The sequence below is a fragment of the Colius striatus genome, chromosome 2 (assembly GCF_028858725.1).
Source record: "Colius striatus isolate bColStr4 chromosome 2, bColStr4.1.hap1, whole genome shotgun sequence".
NCBI lineage: Eukaryota > Metazoa > Chordata > Aves > Coliiformes > Coliidae > Colius > Colius striatus.
The window spans coordinates 88,266,672-88,283,493 of NC_084760.1; positions in this window are offsets into that span (position 1 = coordinate 88,266,672).

Sequence of the window (16,822 nt, forward strand, 5' to 3'; positions counted from 1 at the left end):
ATTCTTTCATTCAGATTCAGGTTCCTATATATTACATCTGTGCTAAAAGCAAAGTCAGTTTGACATGACATTCTACAATTCACTTCATGTCATCGTATCTTCACAACTGAAAATACTAGCATATTTTTCAGAGGTGTGCATAATCTTAGGCCTGGATTTCAGTGTAGAAACTCTCTTTTCTGCACCACTGAGATTGAAGAATAAATGCAGCTATATCGGTAAAGTAAAAATATGTTTTGAAACACCACAGTTTTATTGTGGATCTATCCCTGATGACCTTACAACTAGGAGCTTCAAGTAATGCTTCCAAATGTCCTTGGTATATATAGGGAGCCCAGAGGCTGTATGGAGATTTTGGCAAATACGTTTATGGAAAGAGAACTAAACTGAGACTCAGGAAGTATAGTTTCCTTTCCTGGTGAACAGAGACTACCAATATGACCTTATTTGACCTGCAGAAGTTTCTAGGTTAACCTGATCTAGATTAACCAGCTTTAGCAGGGGGATTGGGCTAGATGATCTCTAGAGTTCCCTTCCAACAACTTCCATTCTGTGAAGGAAATTTTTTGTGTGTTTAACAGCTACTTTAATTCTTAGCCTATTCAGGGACTAGTTAAAACAACTAACTCTGATGCCTAGTGCTGTATATAACTTTGTAAATCCTAACAGTGTACTCCAGCACTGTAAATGCTAACGGTGTACTCCAACACCTTCTTACCATTGGAATATGTAGGCAACAGTTGTTAACCTGTTGCCTGGCCACCATTCCCAGGCACCAGATAAAATCCAGTGGTGGACTCTGTGTAGCTCCTGGGTAGTCTTAGTTGCCATCATTCTTGCCCAAAGCAATACTGCTATAAAAATCCAGTGCCTCTCAGTTGTCTTACTTGGTCTCCTCGTAAGTTATGGGATGTTGATAGTTTTATGCTTTATTGGAGAAACAATTTTAAGTCTTAATATTGCATAACAGTACAACAAATACTTCCTGGGACTCAGTTCCCCTTCTGCAGAACAAAATGATTATCTTTCCTTACCTAGGGTGTCTGTAAGCTCTTTAGAATGAAAGTGTGTTTAAAGTGGGATTTTATAGGGGCGTTAAGTGCAGGGATGTGGACCCTCAATGCAAACTGAGGCTGAGGTGTTAAGGGAAATGAAGACTGAAGTGGCTTTGTACTTGAGTTAATGGTTAGAAGATGTCTTACAAGTGCACTAAGTGGGCAAAAGTGATTCCTAGATGATGTATTTCTGCTAGATACACAAAGATACTGGTTCTGTAAAGTGCCTTACGATTGTTGGAAGGAAAGTGCAGCAGATATTCTGAGAATTGGTGTTATCAATTTGTGACAATTCATTTATGACTTTTTTTCTAGCCTATCCTGTGCTGTCACATGCAAATTAATTTTGTGTATGTCTAGTCAAATATATTCTCAGATAGGCCCAGGTGCATCCTATACAAGAGTAAGTACTTAATTGTATCTAAGGGGACAGATACCTGTTTTTTCTCCTTAGTCGGTGAAGGGCGATAGTCATCTCAGAGAACAATTCAGATTTTCTGTAGTTTAAATTGCTTCCTAGAGGTTCCTGTCACTGCCCTTGTGGAGACATTGGCAAGAAGGAGCCCAAGATGACTGTAGCCCTCAATGAATACCTCAGATGCACAGGGTGATTGTAGACCAGGCATGGCACATAAGCAGCCTACCCAACAGATTTAATATCAAAACTAGATGGGAGGCCTTGTCTTTAGATAAATATTGATGTTGCTGTGTTCCCTCAAATTAAGCTGTGGGTTTTGTTTCCTGAATAGTGTGAAATGGAAAAGGCCCTATTCTAGTTGGGATGAAGGCTGCTCTGTTCTGGTGCTGAGTTTGGGTGGACATGGATGTGTGGCTTTACCTCTGTACTCCCCTCTCATCCTTTCTCTGGCTGGCTACAGCACCTGTGTGTAGAGTACTGCATCTGGCTCAGTAAGGAATGTTTTGGTTGGGACTAAAGAGTAGTAATGTAAAGGCAAATAGACCATTCGAAAAGAAGATTTATTTTCTGTATAAATACAAAACCTTTTCTGAGTTCTGTTTGGAATCAGTCTCCTGTTTTATATAGTTTATCTAACTTAAAACATTGCTGACTTTCTCTATGTTTCTGGGTTTTTTTTTGACAAATAGATATTACACGTATGCTGACTGTGTTGAAAGTGGTGTGACTCAGTCCCATCACACTGTTAATATACCTGCAAGACTCTCCGGGGTCTTTCCTCTGGTTTGCATTCAGCCATTCCTTCTTGTCCCTGGAGAATGGCACAAATGCCAGGCACTCGTGAGAGTTGCGATGGGCCAGTTTCTCACGCTGGGATGGATTTCAACTTGTATCTCACTTAAATTCCTTTTCCAAAACACTGTAACTCAAATTATTTAGCAATATTAGGAACATCCCCATTTAGATGCAGCTTGGACAAGGGTGGCTGAAGCATCGGAGGGATATCATAGTTTTACTGATTGAGTTTTATTGTTTTGACAACTGTTGGTTGAATCAGAATCTGAAAAGCATGCCGCTTTAGAGGCAAAACATGGAGAGACTCATGGCGCTGTCTTGCACAGTAATTTCAAACATAGTTTTTGGGTAGATAGACAAGAAGAGAAAGATCTTGGGACAGTATCTAAGCACATGTGTGTCTGTGCATGTGTATATGCACTGTGCATGTGGCAACAGAGTAGTGCTGGGCGAGTGTGAGCTGAAAAAGACCAGTACATGAAATAGCTTTTGTTTAGATATTAACCTTCAAATGCAAATAGGAGAGAGGTATAGTGGGAAGGGGAAAAGAAGTGATTGAACAGTAAACATGAGTGATGGCTACAGGATAAATAACATTATTAACTTACATTTTATTACTGTGGCCGCTCTGATAACAGAGGGCACTTTTTAGATACATACGAGAAATAATAGCCCAGAGAAGTGCATATGGTCCATCAAAACCTTGCCTCTGGCAACAGAAAATACAAATCACCAGATATGGTAACTCACCATCTTATACACAATTATCTCTCTTCTGAGCGCACATCTACTTTCACTCCCTGCTCAAAACATGTTCAGCACCCTCTTGAACTGATGGTCACAGCTTACATCTATTACTGGCTTCAGTAAAGACCATTTTATTCTGTGCAATGACGGTCTTTTGAAGAAGGACATTGTGTCTGAATTCCATGTAGTGCTTTTTTACAGTACTTCCCTTGTGTCAGTTTTTGTGGCATCTTGCTTTCAATGATAAACTTTTAGAAATCTTATTTCTCAGTAATCAGTTCTTCTCCTTAAAGGATCCTTTACATTTTGGAAGAGCATGTCTTCTGCTTCTACTCCTCTCTAAGCCAGTCTATATTGACAGTCTTCATGTACAGTTTCTCTACAAAACCACAGATTAGAAAAAGCTTAAAAAATGAAGGGTAAAAGAGATCATTGCTTGAAACCCAGCTGACTGGCTGAATTATATTCTTCCCATTTAGCATGGATATTATTGAAAGGAAAATGTACATTTAATGTGAAAAGTTGTTCTAATCACTCTATTCAATTACAGCAAAATATGAATGATGGTAACGTGTTTCCAGCTTCCAAATAAAAAGTGGAAGCATTAAGCTAAATGGGATGTTGTTATTCTGCTGTAAGTGTCTTTGAATTTCTTCAGTAGCCATTCTTACTACTGTTATTTCCTGAGGGAAATATTGTACCTGCTGAATCATGGGTGGTAACTTGGTGTTCTATCTCAGATGGTGGAAATTTTTTCTGCCCGATGCTAATAATGAAAGATTGGTAATCTGTATAAGTATTCTAAACCTCACAGCAGAAATGCTATTAATGTGTGTTACAAAATATGGGGCAATTTGTACTCACCCCACCAAATTCACTGACAGCAGTGTCTCTATTTCTGTCTCAGCAGCAGGATTCTGAAGACAAATGCTTTGTAGGCTACTCTTGTCTTCTGATGTGTTCATCTGTGTAATGGATAAATATTACTACTATTAGTACAAATATTTAGTATTATTACTACTATTTAGCACTATTACTATTGTCTAGTACCAATAGTAATGCTAGGTACAAGTAGTACTAAATGCTGGGTACTAATGCTACGCTCTAATACTAGGCAATAACAGTATTAAGTATACAATAGGGTATATAGTATGTTAATGCTACTTAGTAATGAAATAAATTATTTGGATAAATACACTTCAGACTATAGACTCTTCAAAGTTGATCACATTTACCCTTTTCTATGGGTAAATGTGGGCTGATTCCATAAATCTTCACGCTTGGTTCAGGTGAGAAGTTACAGTAAATCTCATCTAGTGTTTCTGGTTTGATTCAATCATATTGTCGTCTTTGATTTTCTCTTGGACTTCATGACTTCAACTTTCACAGTCGACACACTAGCTGAAGACTGTAATGCCACAACCACACTATAGGGCAGCATCTAAGACTTTATTTTTTAAACCTATCATTTTTCTTTTCTTAAATTTTATTCTTAGAAATCCTTATCTCTCATAACTGAAATGAAAACAAACCCTCGTCTGCACTTTCTTGCAACAACATTTTTTTTAACAGCTTTCCTTCTCTTAGCTCTTATGAAGACTCTTGGCCTAAGAGATAACAAATGATTTCAAATAATGAAAATGTTTTAAGTTCAAGGTGAGCTAATTCAACTTACTTTGTATTTGCTGAGGAGTAAGAGTCTACACACAAGGGAGCAAGCTATTGTAAATCAGTCACTGTGTGGTAACCAGGCTTTCTACACTCTTACCCTGTCATAAGTGCAAAGTAGTTTACTCTGAATTGAAAGATGAGGAAGTGTCCTCACCATTACCGTGAGAATATACACTGGTAATTACTCCGGAGCAGCTGATATGTGGCAGCTGCTTCCCTGTGTACACTGCATCTTGTGATATATGTGTGATAATTTGAGGGAGTTTATCCCTAATAGGTGACTTCAGGATTGTCATTCTTTACAGCATGAGAAAATGTTGTATTAGATTTCAGGAAATAGAGCCTCTTCTTTGGGTATTTTTTTATTTGCAGTGAGTGGTAGGTCACTCAAATCACTGTACTGTGTCATTCTTCTCTTTCTGTGTGATACTAGTTCCCCTGAGAAATCCTGGATGAAATATCTTTTGTGTTCAAATTTCTGTGTCTTTGGAATTTATGGTTATTTTCAGTGCACCATTCTTGTCCAGGACCTAACTGATAATGACTCTTGTGGATTTAGAAAACAATAAGGAAGCAAATATCAAGAAAATACTTGCCACACAGGTTTTCAATGACAGATCTCAACCACAAGACAGAAAATAATCTATGTTATCAGAACCCAATCTTACAGTGGTTAGTATGTGTTAACTTTGACTCTAACATGCTAAAAGGCATATTGTTGCCCCATTTATTCATTCATTACCTCTTGGCATTTATGTTAATAAATAAAATGCTGTATTTTCCAGCTACAGTCTTTATTTTAACAAACTAATCTTTAAAAATAAAATTCCTTAGAAAAATTAGCAATATCCCCCCTTTAAAAAGTACATAGAAACTTTTAAAACATAAGGTTTTAAATCCATTTTCTAAAAATTTGCATGTGGATAGAGACTTTTTCCAATGAATGGAAATCTATGAAGAAATGGAAAAAAGAAATTAGTCAATTATCATTTTCCTTTCTTTTTCAGCAGTTTACTCTCTCTATGTAGGTTACTTCGTTGCTTCTAAGACTCTCCCCTTGCATTGCATTCCTCTATGCTAGAAAAAGTTTTTTGTTCCTGCTCAGAGATTATTGTCTTCCGGTGATGAGTGAAGAGAGCTCTCTAAGTCTCTTTCCTCTCTTAGACATTGTAAATCTTTGTTATGTAGTTAGATTCTCAGGATGAGGAACAATATTGAAGGGTAAGGAACTATTTAGTTTAAGTTCTGTGGAATATTTTATGTTTTTCTTCTTCAAAGAAGTTCAGGGCTCAGTAAGCACATCATAAAGAAAGATGAAAGAATTTTGTGGTACAGAGCCTAAGGAAAGAAATGTATCTCTTATTACTTATGAAATCAACACTAAAATTATTGTCTTTAGAAATGCAGATAAACACATTACATCCCTAACAGGCTGTGTTTCATGGAAAAATATATTGCAGTTTGAGAGGTTCTCTCTTTGAAGTCATCTGATAAAAGATTTTAATTGAGATCATTTCAATATGCAAATATAGCCTGGCCATTACACATCATTAATACTTAGGCTTAGCGTAAATATTCCAGTCTAAAGGCTGGCTTTCTGCATGCTTCCAACCTACACAGAGAGAGCTTATCACAGGCAATTATCTTACCTAAATAAAAAGCGAAAATGGGGAAGTTAAATAAATAAAAGAACATTCTGATGGAATCACAGTAATGTGCTTCTTGGTTAGCATTAGCCCTGACTTTGGGACAGCGAGATTTGTCAATGCACTTGTCCTTCGCTTCTAAATCATCCTCAGTGAATCTTCCTACAACAACATATTCCTAGTCATATCTTTTCTGTCTAACAAATAAGCTATTGACATAACAAAGACAGGATCAATATAGAAAACTATGATCTTAAGAGAACATCATCTTGATTTTTGGTCTTGATCAGAAGTAGAATCACAGAAGAAAAAAGTAATAAACAGAACTTCCCCTGGAATAATTCAAAACCTAGGGATTTTGTATACTGTATGAGTTACCAGGTATTTAGAAAATAAGTTCTGTCCTTTCCATAAAAACGTTATAAATATATACGGACTTTTTTTTTATGTGCTTAAAAACAACACCAGAATAGGCATCCAACTCCCAGTGACAGTTGAAAGGAGTGAGATGCCAATTTTTCAGTTGTATAAAGAGTTACGGAATCACAGAATTTCAAGGGCTGGAATGGACTTCAAAAGATCACCCAGTCTAACCCCCCTGCCAGAGCAAGACTACTTAGAGTAGGTCACACAGGAACTTGTCCAAGTGGGTTTTGAATGTCTCCAGAGAAGGAGACTCCACAACTCATCTAGACAGCCTGTTCCAGTGCTCCTTCATCCTCACAGCAAAGAAATTCTTCCTTATGTTTCTTTGGAACCTCTTCTGTTCCAGCTTGTACCTGTTGCACCCCTACTGAAAATCTCCTATACTGTGGCAGAGTTCACCTATGCAATATTGGAAATTTAACTTGTAGTCTTCTGAGTCTTAGCATGTCCTTAAACTATCTGTAATAAGAAAATCCAGTTCTCAGAAATTAAAGCTACTGCAAAAAACTGTTCCAAGTTGCATGTGTCATTCTGTTTTAGAAAGGCATAACTTCTCAACGTCTCCTGGAATAAGAAATTAATTGTGTTTAGAAGCTTAATACAACACTTTCAACATTCATAACCAAACCCATCCTGTGATTTATAGGTTATGATGACTAATTTTAATGTCGAGACATTTCTTCAAAGCACAATCTAAATAAAGGTTTAGTGTCGATCACATTTACAAACACTACAGTTTGAAATAATTAAAACAAACAGACAAAAAACCCACCCTGCTAGTTAATTCCATTTATACATGTATTTATTATTATGCAAATTGTGAAAAAACCTTTTCAAATGGTGTCATCTCATCCCTTGAGAGCATTTACAAAATCTATATTCAAACTAGTTCCCTCTGGCTGCCTAGGCAGTGGGCTGGAAACCAGGAAGCCCACTTCACTCCTCATTTTTGCTCACTCATCTTTAGTTAAGACACTCGGTCCATCAGCACCTCTGTTTCATAACCTGTAAAATGAGAAATACACTCCTTTTTAAGATATTGTGAGCCTGATATATTTAAAAGAGTCACCAAGACTTTTGTATCTATGGTGCTTTCTGAGCTGTTTTTATCTTCTCCTAGTGATGCGGACTAGATCAAAGGAAGGCACCTCTGCCTTGCAGTCTCTGCAAAATGTCCAGTTTGGGTGAATGTATCACAAACTTATTATCTACCAGTGGAAGTCTATGAGCTGCTTTTGACTCAGCAGTGGATTTTTGTCTTGCAGATACATGAGGAGGTTTGTAGGAATAAGTGGGCCAGGATTTGTAGCCAACCTCTTTGACAGATTTGCTTGGTTAGTAAGGACCACATTTCCATGGCTTCTACCTTGAAACAGATCTTTCTGTTTTCCCCTCACATCCACTCTCCTGATTGTTGCTGTCCTGACTCTATCACGTTTCATCTTTTTCCACTCCTATCCATATTTTCTTTTCGACCATTCAGTGAATTCTGTCAGAATTATCTGTCGAAGCTCTACTGCTTCTTTTCCTTGGTCTTTGAAAGTGGAACCTAATGAGCCCTTGGAGTACATTTTAAAACCCAGAAAATTATCGGAGCCATATAGAGGTGGGTGATGGGAGAAGGAAGGATCTTGTAACAACGAGGAGTCACTGGGGAGGGGTTTTAGGTGTCAGAGCAGCCATGCTTGCTTTGAGTGGATATAATGAACAGTCATCCTGGTCACATATATATATTCGTACATGATTTTGACAATCTGGATCAGTATGCACATCAATCTGTCCCTAACATTCTGCCCAAGTGACTCCCTATAGACAAGTCTGTTTATGATAGATTTTTGCAGAAGCCTGAGCCTTAAGCTCCACTTCAGATGCCCAAACTGCTCTGTCCATCATGGTCAGTGGCTGATATGTAAATTCATACAGTCATTTGCTGCACAAATACAGGGGTGTGGGAGCAAATGTCCCTGGCTGCAGAAAAGAGCATGCTGTAATTGTGCTTGCTTGGTGAGCCTTCTAGATTCAAACGGGCTGAAACCAAATGTTTGCCCTAAGTGTCGATAGAGCAGCTTAGTCCTTCAGCTGTACCTTAACAGAAACAGAGTTTAGCATGCTGTCTTGGATCCCAGCTCCAAGCACACATAGGAGAGTTCCTACCACTGGCATCACCCTTCACATCCCAGGACTCCTGTTCTGTAAAAGGCAGCACAGCTCTGGCTTTGCAGGGATACTTGCTCAGACCAGGACAAAACATAGAGCTTGCTTATGCACAATTCCTGCTGACTGCAAATTCCAGCTGAAATCCCACCTATGCTGTTCAGGCTGGCTAGGGACAGTGAGAGCACAGGACAAACTGTTACTCCCCAGCAGCTAGAGCCCTGTAGAAGTCAACCCAGTGACTCCAGCTGTTGCATTCAAACCTATATTACCTTTAAACTGTGAAGCCGAGACACAAGAGGGATTGTTTAGGGCAAACTATCTTCCTGTTTCCTTAAGTTCATATAGTTTATAGTTTTACCATAACTGTGGTGCTATGTGGTCACATTAGCTAATTTTAAGCTAGCTTAGTTGCGTCTTCCAAGTACCAAGACTAAGGTGGTACTTGAACTTGTTTGTCAAGATGTACCACAGAAAAATAGTGTGTACTCAGGGACCATACATGAGAGACATTTAAAATCTCAACACTATTTCTCAAAGCTCTCCAACCTGTCACAGTTTCTTCCTTCCTTCCTTTTCTAAGAGCACTTTGTGAAATCCTCCAGAATTAACAAAGATTTTGTGCAGATGAAAATCTAGGGAGGACATCCATATCAGTATTTCGGAAAGAAGAATCCATTTCCAATTCTATTTTGAAATAAATCTTGGTTCTAATTTCCTTGTTGCATACTCTAATCTAAATGTCATGAGTCAAAGTGAAATTTTTATGTAGCATTTCAAAATTTGGACATTTTGTTCAGATTCAGAACTAAGGCAACGTGTGAAATCCAGAACCGGAAGTCTGCTATGCACAAGGCTTTGCCAGCCACTTACCATTGCCAAAATCAGAGAAAATTCATCTGACTCTCACAACTGGACTCAATTTTCACAGGGCATGGGACCAAAGCTCTATATCCAAGTATTGAATCTCTAAGAATATGTTTCCAGGAGAAAAAAAAAAAAAAAGGTTTTAATTTTTCCTTAAAAATTCTTCTGGAGGGTTTCTCTGATAAGAAAGAGGTTTTTGTACTGGAATGAGGGCAGAAGTGAGGGCTTCTTGACTCATCACAGAGACCTGCAAATATCTAATTCAGGTAAAAGAGGAAAAGAAAGAGAAGAATATGGAAAAGGCAAGAAGGAAAAAAGAGAATCAAATAACTGGGGCTGAGGAGGGACTGGGATATGGAGAAGATATATATTGTTGAGGAGCAGAGAAAGAAAGGGGATAAGAAGGGGAGGGGATGGACAAGACAAAGAAATGGGGGAAAAATAGAAAAAGTACAGAGGGCAGAGAGCAAAAAAAAGAAAAACTTAGAGACAGAAGGAAAAACTGCAGGGAAGAGGGTTTATTAGAGAAAAAAATCGCAGCTTGCTGAAATATGGTTGGCGTAGAAGATTTTTATTTCATACCCTGCTGCCTAGGCTCTGATGATTCCTAGGCTGAAGGTATATGACACTGGTAGATAACATACGGCCAGCTTCTGTGCTCTTCTGAAAAGCTTTTTGTGTCCCTGACAACTTGTTCTAATTGCACAAGTTCAAACACTTCAGATGTTCTGTGTGGCTGCAAGCACTTTAGAAAAGGTTGATGTAGAAAAGCCATCTCTCTGTAGTACCCATGGACTGAATTTTCTTCACAAGTGCTTGCGTTGATAGTTTAACTTTGTTAATACAAGCACAGAGCAGACACTGTAAATATCTTGCATTAAAAAAAAAAAAATGATTGCAGGAAATTTGTGGGCAAAATGAAATTTATGTCTGTATTTTCAGTGGGACCACCTGTATCTTTTGCTGAACCAAGGAATGCTTGTTCAAGCACTTCCTTCTGTCTGCCTCCAGCACACCTAGGCTCTTTATCCAAACCTAGCACAGCCACATCAACCTCTGACTTCACTTTTAATGAGTAATAGAAAATGCTTTGAACCTTCAAAGCCCAGGAGAGTACATGAAACTTATTATGATGAGACCAGGAAAAGAATAGTATATGTCTCACTTGGGACCTCATTTGAGGTCTTCTTGAGAACTGATCATTGAAATGGCAGGACTGGTTGGAGCAGAAAGAGCAGCATAATGGGGGGGGCAGGCGGTGCAAAAAAAGGAGTTGGCAGAGATGGGTCTGGTAGTTTTATGGCTCCTGTCAGTGCTGACAGGAAGAGTTGGTTGCACAAAGAGATTGTAGAGGTAGGAGTTTTTCAGAACCAGAAAGCAAAGGTTGCAGATTAAGGTGGAATAATGTTCCAAGAGAAAGGAGAAGTATTTAAACGTGACAGACTATATGGGGAAAGATGTGGGGGATTAGGACTTTGAGACACTTTAACACTTCAAACTGTGCATATTGTACTCTTGTTTCTTGTTGCTGGTTTGCATCACCCAAAGTGAAAGTCTGGGAGTACATGCTCTGCTTGTTGTGTACAGAAATGTAGAAGAGACAATTAGAGAAGATCTGTGTCCTCCCATTCAGTCCTTTGGGAAACCTTAAATGGAAGACAATTCAAATAGATTATAATGCAACATAAATACAGATGTTCAGGGAATGGAGGTCATAGGAAATATGGTATTTCTTTCCACTCTTTTCAATCACAACCAATTTTCAGTCAGAATGGAAACAAAAGCATCTTAGTCAGCTGGGGCATGGGAACAATGTATCTTCACAAAACATTCTGTGAGCTGCAAGGCTGTAGAACTTGTATATGTAGGTTGCACCTAATCTGTGATATGCTTGACTGTGCAATATGACTTGTAGACCTGTACATATAGTATTCACACATCATCACTCAATGGAAGAACTGCTGTTGCAAACACGTTTCGCCTGATATTCCCAGATATATCAAGGTTGGATGTGGTAGAAAGACGTCCTAGACACGTAATTCACACTTAGGCTAGACAATATATTCACAACCTGGTCTCTGCTTTGTCGAACAATTGGAGTTGTATGGCATAAGAAGTATAGCTTCAGAAAATGTATTGACATGGAAAATCAAGGAATGACTCATTTTCTTGAGTTTGCCTAAAGACTCTACCCCCAGCATTGCAATTGTAGTAGCACATAGGAGATTTATGACATTACTGGAGTCTTGGCCCAAAGAGACTAGACTCATCCAAGACTGCTGGGAGTAGAGGTGACAAAGCACGTACAGAAATATGAAATGAGTGTTTTGATCTTAGTTTCAATTTAAAAAAAAAAAGAGACTACCTCCCTCTTAAACATCTACTAAAATGATCTTTATCTGACACTTACAGAGGAAAGTTGGCTATTCAAATGTTGTAGGGTGGTGGTGGTTGGAGAGAGAGATAGACCTGTTAAAGTTAATCCATAGTTTAAACAGCTTCAGCTATTCATAAAATCAAAAGATGATAACAGCAAGATTTTTATTCTGCCTGTTTACATATGGTATGAAAGGCTCTACAAAGGGAACATCAGTGGTGTATTCTGACAGAGTGCAGGAGTTGGCAGATGTTTGCTAATTAAAATAAGTCGGGTAATGAAACATTACGGAGGGTTCACAAAAGATGCTATATTTGCACATGCCATGCATGTGTGCATCCTCTTTCACACACCCTTGTTTACCAAGTAGCACCTGATCACCCAGTTGTTGGGCCATGGTCAGTGCAGAAGAAAAAAATGTAAAATCAGATTTCAGGCAGGTGTCTTTTCCAAAGACACTCTGAACCCTAGTCAGCTGTGAACTCACTCACTGGTGGCCCCGCTCATCTGAAGTGTCTAGGGCAACCAGGGAACCTGTTGCTTTTTCTAAAAATATGGGAACCCTGCCTAGCTCAGTCGTGCACTGAGGCTGTGTTTGTAGTGTACTGTCAGACCTTCAGGTGGGAGAACAGTATATAACGGCTGTGGGTCAGAGCAGGTTTAGGTGATAGTTCTCTGAGTCCTTGCAGACATATCACATGAACAATGGAAAAGGAATTGGCTGGATAGTCACACTCAAAGAGTTGTGGTCAATGGCTCGATGTCCAAGTGTACAGCAATGATGTGTAGTGCTCCTCCGGGGTCGGTATTGGGACCAGTGCTGTTTCATGTCTTTGCTGATGACATGAACAGTGGGATTGAGTGCACCCTCAGCAAGTTTGATGATGACACCAGGCTGTGTGGTGCAGTTGCTATGCTGGAGAGAAAGGATACCATCCAGAGGGACCTTGACAGGCTTGAGAGGTGGGCCTGTGTGATCCTCATGAAGTTTACCAAGGCCAAGTGCAAGGTCCTGCATATGGGTCAGGGCAATCCAAGCACAAATACAGGCTGGGCCATGAATGAATTGAGAGCAGCCCTGCAGAGAAGGACTTAAGGTTCTTAGTGGATGAAAAACTGAATATGAGCCGAGCAATGTGCTCTTGCAGCCCAGAAAACCAACTGTACCCTAGACTGTAATAAAAGCAGTGTGACCAGAGCACGTTGAGGGAGGTGATTCTCCTTCTACCCTGCTCTTGTGAGGTCCCACCTGTAGTACTGTGTCCAGCTCTGGAGTCCAGAATATAAGAAGGACGTGCATCTGTTGGAGTGAGTCCAGAGGAAGGTCATGAAGATGAGAGGGCTAGAACACCTTACCTATGGGGACAGGCTGAGAGAGTTACAGTTGTTGTCATCTGGAGATGAGAAGGATCTGGGGACACCTTAGAGCAGCCTTCCAGTACCTAAGGACTCTTACAAGGAAGACAGAGAGGGACTTTTTCCGTGACAGGACAATGGGTAATGTCTTTAAACTGAAAGAAGGTAGATTTAGTTTGGATGTAAGGAAGAAATTATAATTCTTCCCTGTGAGGGTGGTGAAGCATTGGAACAGTTGGCCAAGAGAGTTTGTGGCTGCCTCATTCCTGGAAGTGTTCAGGTTGGCTGGGGCTTTGAGCAACTTGGTGTAGTGGAAGGTGTCCCTGCCCATGGCAGGGAGGTTAGAAGTAGATAGTCTTTAAGATCCCTTCCAACCCAAACTATTCCATGATTCTATGAATGTGCATTGAGGCCTATGCTTAGTATGTGCTGAAAAGTGCGGATTTATTTTGTCTTGAATTTCTCTGTTCAATAAAACAGACATATAATGAGTGATTCATGGCATATCTTACTAGTAATTAATCTAAGCATAGTATGAAATCAGTTTTCTTTGAGGTTTCTGGCCTCTTCTCCTGTGAGCAACAGCAAAAATTCAGGAATACAGAGGTGTGTTAACATACTCTCTTTTTGCAGCTCAAGCTAAATATTTATTCTCTCTTGATTATTTTTACCTCAGTCTGAAGAGCTCCATAAGGGTATCTGTGCACACTCTGCAAGAAAAGTGATTGTTTGTTCACTTCAGGTCATTTTGGGCGCTTGCAAATTCAACTAGATGTGAATTATTTTTGCCACGAGCGGTGAAGACTCATGGTATATTCAAATTTGCTCGGTAAAGAGTAGATGTGGGAAGAAAAATTAAAGATGTGGTTAATACTTGTTGTCTTATAGCCTTTCAAATTTTCTCTTAAAGCAAGTACTTCTTATGCTCCTATAGCATGTCTGTAGGAGTCCCATATTCTTCCTTGGAATATTTGCACAGCTTAAAATTGACGCCAGTGATAAAGTTCAGAGTGGTTATCAGGATGTGAGGAGGCAACCAAGGTTGACTTGAGGAGTCTTAGAACAATTCTTCTTGTCTCTATAGACATTCAATGGTAGCTTTCTTGACATGAGGGCTTGAGAGAACCCAGTGTTCTTTCCCATTACAGATTCGTCTTGCAGTCCTGCAGCAGCACTTTCAAATTACTTTGTTTAACTGGTTTGTGTTGACAGGGCACATTATAACTATGGCCGAGGAGGCCAGATGTGGTGTCTTTCTCGAATACTAAAGTGTTGTTGACAGTTCTTGAAATAAATGTTCAGCCTTTCTTGCCTGGGTTACTTTGAGCCTTATTATTTTATTTGGAAAAATCTGCATCTTTTGTATGAGGCATTTAGCATCTTGCCTGTCAACTTCACAAAAATTAATCTTGCAGTAGAATAAGGTGTGAGGTCGTATCTTTGAATGGTTTCAAGTGATTATCCACTAAATTACAAAAACCATATAGATGAAGAAAATATTAGAAATTAGATTGAATCTTGGCTGTTTTTGTGGGATACTTTTTAATATTTTCAATTATTTTTTATTTCCCAAAGAAATATATTTTCTCTTTTTTTGCAAGTTTTTTTCTTTACTGGGTTTGTACAATCGCGTTTTTCTATGTCTGAGGCAAGTGAAGGAGCACAAACACTATGCAAGAAGGAACAAATTTATGCTTGTCATCTAAAGCATATGGTTAAACAGAAAGGAGTTTAAAATTGGTCCCTAACTGGGTAGTTGTGCATGAAAACTAGTCTCAGATGCTTTGTATTACATTGGTACTCTTATTATTGCATCTCCTGATCTCACCTGTATTAATTTTCATTATACACCAGTGAGAAAAGCAGATTAGTACCCCTGTACATGGACAGTGGACAGAGGCCTAGGAAAAATATCTTCCAAAAATCACACAGAAAATCTGAATTAGGTCAGTGAATCAAACTCAAGTCTTCCTAAACACCTGAATAGTACTGAAGCTGAAAGAAGCTCTCTGTGGAACAAACTAGGAAATTTTGGAAATAGGGTTTTATATTAATTTGGGGCTAGCTTTTGAAAGTCCACATGATACTCTGTCCGAATTGTCAAAAAACATTATGGTGGGTCTGTTCACACTGTTTGTTACATTTCCAGTCTATCACTGAGGTTTAGGATTACCCTAAAGCTGTACAAAATTCTTAATACTGTTTCATTCAACTAATTCAATCATCTCGAGTGTGCCCATTGCGTGATATGGAATACAAGACAGGAGTGCATTGGCAGTGAATTTACAGCAAGATGAAAAATACAGCAACACATCTCCTCACGTCAAACACTGATTATGGATGAGCTGTTTGCTCTTATGTCCTTCCTCAGCCATATGCGTTTTCAAAACTAGATTTTTAAACGTTTCTGTTGAATGAGCTTTATAACTTTGGAAAATCATTCCAATGGATGCTGCGCATACTGTCATGCAGATAGAATTTCTTCTCTGCCGATGAATGAGAAGGTCAAATTATGGCTTTTCTCTCTTACTACAGCAGTTATATCAGTCCAAAAGGCCACAGTGCCCATGATAACTTTAGCCAGAACACCGTTCCTTTCTGGTTTGCATGCCCGGTAACTGCCATGCAGTGCTGCTTGAGCTAAACACAATAATCATTTTTCACCTTGCATCATGAGTGGTGCTGGAGGATTTCTGTCAAGTCCTGGAAGTATGTCTTCAGAAAGGTTTGACTTCATAGGCTGCCGTGGCTTCCTTGAAAAAGTTGTGGTCTTATGTTATACATTATTGGGGTGCACTAACAGTGGGTTTTGCTCCTTAAAAGTCCCTTTCCACGTTTACACAGCTTCTTATAACAAATGCAGCTGCATTTGTTATATATAAATACAAATTATATATATTAAATACAAATGTGTTTGTATTCATATGTGCCCATATTCCTGTGTTTGTGTTGGAATTTATCCGTGGAGCAGTTACTGCTCAGCCTATTTCAAAGGTGGGAGCTTGGTATGGTAGACTGCAGTGTCTCAGAAGGTCTGTGAAAGGTGGATCAAGAAATGAAAACTTTTTAATAAGAGAAGCTTCCATTTTTCCTTCTCTCTCTTCTATCTGGGATATGTTACTGTTCAGTTGTAATGGATAGTCTGCACATACTACAACTAACGTGTAGTATTTGTATTCTCTATGGCAATTAGAAAGGGCACTCTCCACTCATTCACAGTTTTAAAACTTTCCATCAAAATGCTGAAATAAAGCATAATGTGAATCCCACCTTCTAAGGTAAGCAGTCAGACTTTCTAGATTCAGGGGCT